The sequence below is a fragment of the Henckelia pumila genome, chromosome 3, assembly GCF_033568475.1.
Source record: "Henckelia pumila isolate YLH828 chromosome 3, ASM3356847v2, whole genome shotgun sequence".
NCBI lineage: Eukaryota > Viridiplantae > Streptophyta > Magnoliopsida > Lamiales > Gesneriaceae > Henckelia > Henckelia pumila.
In genome coordinates this window covers 39,015,729-39,022,260 of record NC_133122.1, presented here as the reverse complement: position 1 = coordinate 39,022,260, position 6,532 = coordinate 39,015,729, and positions in this window count along the sequence as shown.

Here is a 6,532-nt window from a genome sequence, read left to right as displayed (position 1 = left end):
AACCAAAAAACTAATTCCATGTCACTTTTAAAAACAAATCCACTTACATACTCCAAGAAAAGAAATTCCATCGGAGAAAAACTACGGGATTTTCCCAAAGATCAAACCCTGACCAAAGTTCTCCAAATTTCGATGAATTTCCAAACCATTAACTAAATCCTCCCAAACCTTTGAATCTATTTTCTCGCAGAATTTGGAAGATTGCGTCGGGTCCGAAGTAATTTGAAACAAGAAGATGTTTTCAGCCTCCGAAACAGGTTTCATGTTCTGTAAGTGTGCAAAATGGGAAATATTGCGAACTTCTTGGACAAATAATAACCTGGTAGGAGGTTTCATGGGTGCATAGATTGGAAGGTGGTTGTTTAATTTTTTTTTCCTTATGTGTTCCTAAATTTTAGGTGCGTGCATCTATTTTAATTTTAATTTCGGCACTTGTTCTTTTACAGAATGGTGGTTGTGACTTTTTTGCTTGGGAGGATCCACCAATGTGCTATAGAGCTATGAACATAATTCCATGATTAAATCGGAAAATGGCAAGGGAGAAAACAACTTTGATTCTGGTGATGCCGTGGTTGATTTGGTTTGTTTTGTGGATGCTTTAATGGGTGATTTTGGTTACTGTGAGGATGAAGATTTGAAGAATTTGATGTTTTGAAGATGCGAAACTTCTACAATGTTTAGGAACTATGCTTCTACTATTACTTCGCAAATTGTCGCTGCGACGACATGAAGCTTTTTAGATTTAGGACATTGTTCTAATCTATTTTTTTGTTGTCAAAGTGAACAATGTGATTAATGTATTAAAGTATGAATCAATGTATTATTGTTCTACGTATTTCAGATGTCGTTTTTATTACGCACGTGCTTTTCGTACCTGGTGTTCTGTTTTGTCAAGGTGAAAATGTGTTCGGTGTTTTGTTTAGTTAATTCAAATTTTGGTGTTCTGTTTTGTCAAGATGAAAATGTGGATAAATGCTGAGTTTCTGAAGCTTTTAGCTAGTGTATCATACATTAAGACTCTTGTTTGTAGAGGCCATATTCTGGGATTTGAGTGTTTCTGCAGGTGCATGAGTGTGTTTAGACATACATAGATAAGCATTCTCAATCTTGAAATGAGTATGACTCTGCTTTCCTAAATAAAAGGAAAACATGACTCCTTTATGAGTCTATGTCAAAAACAAGAAGCATTCTTTTAACAAGTTAAACATTGAACAAGTTAAAAATTAACTAAAACCTTTTGATTCAGTTCTTATAACCAAAAACTTTAAACAAACTCATTAATTCCTACTCTAATTTATCCAGGTTACATGAACATCTGACATCTTCTTGGATATCTTTGGGCATATTAATTCATGAAAAACTTTAAAAACGTGGGATGACTAGAAATCAAAGAAATGATAAACCAAATGAAGTGAAACAGAAATGCAAAGGTTGCCAGAAGTACAAAAAACAGAAGGATTTACAAGATGTAAAATCACTGCAGCAATTATGTCAATATGCCAGAATGTTATTCCTCCCACATACAATAATTTTAAAAACAGATATCATATTGTTTAATGAAAAAAATCTCAGCTTGCACACTTTTAAATGAGCTCACACCTCATTTTTGGGACTAGAAATTTTTTTTAAAAAAAAAACAAGAAACGTGAAAAATCAATTTTCAAGAACTTGAATTAGTTATTAAAAAAAAGAAATGAAATGAAAGCAAAAGGAGGTTAGGAGTTGTATGGGTAACTAATCACGGATCAGAGGTGTGGGGAGCTTGAAATGAAATTCAAAAAAAAATCGTGTTGCAAATAACTTCACAACCTATGTTATTATGCTATATTTTCAAGTCACCCTCCTTAAAATTAACAAGAAAATATTAGGAGAATAACCGTGTTGAATAAGTTTCAATCATCAAACTATAGAGCCATTATTTAGCTACAAATGATTATATTATGGAGGACAGTTCGCACCATCAAAACATACACACATTGCAAAAAAAAAAATCCTTGGAGGACAGTTCGCACCATCAAGTCCAAGAAATATATAAACCTTTGTGCTCCAAAACAATCTAAAACATGAATGAAAGCAAGCACAAGCACATGATGTAGAAGAAAATCCTGATTTGAAAAGTGCATTCTCCACTAAGCTTCAATGCATGAAGTTCCAACTCACACTTCTTATCTACACACTTGGCATATACTCTGATCTTGTCGTTTTTGGTAATGTTAACGCTTCTTCTATTTTTTATAGCATGCGAGTGTATTGCATATCTCAATTCCTTCTTGTTTCCAAACATCATTCCCAACTCAAAATTTGGATCGATCATATTGTTGTACACAATTAAAAGAAGGAAATCCCTTTGTATCATTTTTTGCATCTGATCCATCTTTACTTTCACTTTTCCTAAATTCATCTTCACTGTCTATTAATTTCTTCTCGGCTGAATCCTCGACCATATATATTTTCAACCCATATTCTGAGCCATTATTCTGCCCGCACCACTCGCTGTCAAAATCCACATTAGCATTGAATAAATTATCATCATATTTGTCATCAGCATCAACAAATACTTCATTGTACTCATCATTATCATCATCTATGCTCTCATCACTTCCATATTTATTCCCTAAACTAGTATTATGCTCTATTGCATAGTCACTTTCTTCACTCGAATCCTTGTGCCTTCGAGCTTCATTAGGTAAATATGGACAGAAAGTTAGTATAGTGCACCATTTGAAATTAATAAAAACAAGAACCAAAAATCCAAAATAACTAACATTGCAAACAAGAAGAATATAAATATCCAGAAACTAATAAATTTGTTTTATAATGGGAGGATGAACATAACATATAAAATAAACAGCCCCACAAAGATTTCAATTATTAAAAGAAGATACAACACACATGGACCACAAAAATGTGTGTTAAAAACAAAACAAGAAATCAAAACTCAAACCAAATAAAAGACATTTTTTTACAGCAATGGGCCACAAATAAATGTATAGAAATATTATATACCATATTCCGATGGAGGACGTTTTATTCCATCTGAGAGGTGAATCTTCATATCAAAGCAATGACTTTCGATTTGACAAAGTCGGCTCCAAAAACTCTATGTAGTTTATTCAAGGACTTCTGATTTGCATCAATTTATTTGGGTTCGAAAATGCATCACGATTTAGAGAAAAAAAATTGGCTAGGGTTCATGGTCGTGGCTTTTTTCTTTCAGAACATGCTTGTTTTCTTTCGCTGGATTTTTATTTTTCTTGGAGTATGTAAGTGGATTTGTTTTTAAAAGTGACATGTAATTAGTTTTTTTTTTTAAAATTATATTATTTTCTTATGTGGGAGGATAAAAATGCCACACAGATCACAAAAATAAAAATCCCCAAATTTAATTTACAACTCAGCATTCAGGCTGCCAGCCGTGCATTTTTCAGAGGAAGATTTCAATTTTGGTGAAAAAGGACCGAAATTGGAAAATTTTGCAAGTTACTGGACCAAAAACGTGGATTGACTCATAACTGGACTAAAATTGGAAAAAGTGCAAGTTACAGGACCAAAAACGTAATTTTCTCTTTTAAGTTTTCTTCAAAAAATTTTTACAAAATATCATTTATATAACATTTATATTATCAAATTTCAAAATATATTTTAACTTTCTGTCATACCAAAAGGAAATTCCATTTTCATGTATTTAAAATTCAATTCCAATTCCAAATCCAATTCCAAATTCCATTTTTTAGGCATTCAAACATATTATTAAAGATTTCATGGAATTATATTAAGTACAATAATTAAAGCTTAAGATACAACAATAAAAAGTCAATAATTATATTTGGTACAACCTAAAGATTTGGATTGACATTTAATTCAAACTCACACACTTTTTTCATTTCTATTAAAATAGTCTATATACTAAATACTAATCTCAGACATACTTATTATATTAAAATAATATATATATATATATATATATATATATATATATACAAAGTTTTTTTCAAATACCCACCTACCATGCCCACCAATGATGTGACACTATTCTATTGGACCTACAGTTTATCACATCTTTATCACATCCAATAGAATAGTGCCACATCATTGGTGGGCATGTTGGTGGGCATAGTAGATGGGCACTTGAAAGAAACTCTATATATATATGCAAACATATTTTTCTATTTCTAAAATAAAAAAACTATCATTCATAATTTTTTGAATTTTTACAAAATCTCACGAGATTTAAAATCATTTTAATTAAAATTTTTAAATAAATATTATAATAAATGAAAAAAATTATAATATTTTATTGATCATAAATTGAAAATAAAAATAATTATTTTTTATGATTAATTTATTATTTATTATACAAAATTTGATGTTTTAATTATTTTTTATAATTTTTTTTAATCTGTAGCTTAATTTTTATTATAACTCAAAACTTTCGATAATGATTTTATTCACTTTAACATACATATGTATATACATATATATTTATAATAATATGTATATGATTGATATATATATATATATATATATATTTACTTGATATATTAATTTAGTTTTAAAATTTTATTAACACGAATGTGTGTGTATATATATATATATATATATTATAAATAAAGATATTGTATAAAATTAAATATATTCAAATTTTATAGAGTTATATTAATTTCTTAATTACAATAAATTTAATACTACTTATCGATTTTTGTAAACCAAATTGATAAGTGAAAAATATTTACATTGATAGATAAAAAATATTTTAAAGAAATATAAATATAAGTTATTGACAATCGATTAATAATTCTAAGAAATAAATCAAAATCAAAATTTATATGGTTTTAGAAAAAGTTTACAAATGTCAATAAAAGTCATGAAAAAACAAATCTGCAAGATTCTGTGAAAATTTTTAAAAATTTGTAAAATTCTATAAAAGTTTTAAAAATCTATAACTTCACAAAAATCTATGATTTTAAAAAAGTCAATAAATCTTGCAACAAATACACCTCCTTAAACTTGGAAGACTCATGTTCGAATCTCTTCACCTACCTTTTTTAACCTATTTTTTTTTATTAAAATATGTAAATTAATAATTAAATCTCTCGAACCAGCGGCTCGCCCAATTCTTCCTCTCTCGCAAAACTCTTGGTCCGTCAAATTGAAAGCTCAGGCCGATTCTGCGTTGCTCTCTCGCGAATCTCTTCGCAGCCCATGTGAGTCTCTTCCCTTCTCATTTGTGTCTGGTTTTTTTTTTTGGTCGATTTATAGTTGTTTTTTCCATAATTTGGAACAAATTTTGGTTCGTTTCAGAATTCAGATCGATATCATAGGGCATTTAAATATATAGGCTCGGTCTTGTTTTTTTTTTAAGTCAAAGGGACTCGCGTGTTTTTTTTTAAGTCAAAGGGACTCATTTAATGTACTGTCTTAGTTGGCCCTTAAATATGCGTCTTAATTTCTTAAGTGGTGCCAGCTCAGATTAGTTAATGGTTAGGTAATCCTTTATCTCGACCATATACTCGTGGGGCCTGTTTTTTTTTGTTTTTTTGTACGTATTCCCCTGCTGTGCAAACGCAGCTCCTTTTCTACCTGGACCCCCCTTTCTCCGATCAAAATATTCTCAAAAACTTCCTTCCAACTGGACCACTATGCTTTAAAGTCCCACACCTGTACCAAAAAAACTCTTTTCCTTGTTTTATCCCTCGTATTTTCCAAGAGGGAACACAAAGTAAGCAATATTATTAATGCTCCAAATCTGCCCCCTTTCTTTTATTTCTGTTATGTTAAATGACATTTATCTTTTATTTTTCAGTGTATATGTTTTACAATGATGTCTTTAATGCCAACTGTTTAATAAATATTTGTATCGACTCTAGTAGTAACTATATTGTTGTTGGATCGGGGAAGAAATTTGAGTGGTTTACATTTGGTCGACCGACATAGGCTATTGCTCGACTGTCTCTTTGTAACGTCGACCGAGGAAGAATGCATTTTGTAAAGTCATACCGACCGTAATCTCGACTGCTATTTCATGAATCTCTACCAACTTATTGTAATGATCGATCGACTTGCTGTAGTGCCGGCTGGTGTAGAATGCAATAGTTTAGTCAACCTGACTGTTTGCATATAATTAGTACGATTTATACCTTCCAATATCGACTGATTTTTGAATCATTTCGACTGCTCTTTCAAGCGTATAGACTGCACTACAATACTTTAAGTAGTTTCCACCGTTGGCATAATATTATTTCGACCATTGTTATGAAATCTCGGTTGATATGTAAAGCATGGCGACCTTTTGGACATGACAATGTCGTCTTCATAATTCAAATAAAATTTCTTAAAACGCATGTGTATTTATTTTTTCTTTTTGAAAGTTGCTTAATCTAATTATTTTTATAGGTTATGACAATCAGTAATGTTGTCCTTCAATGTAATGGAAAGTGGATACGGGATGAGCACGATGTTTTCAAATGGTCTTTACATGAAAGTTGTAAATAGGATTTAATCACAGTGGACGATGAGACATGCAATTTTGAAT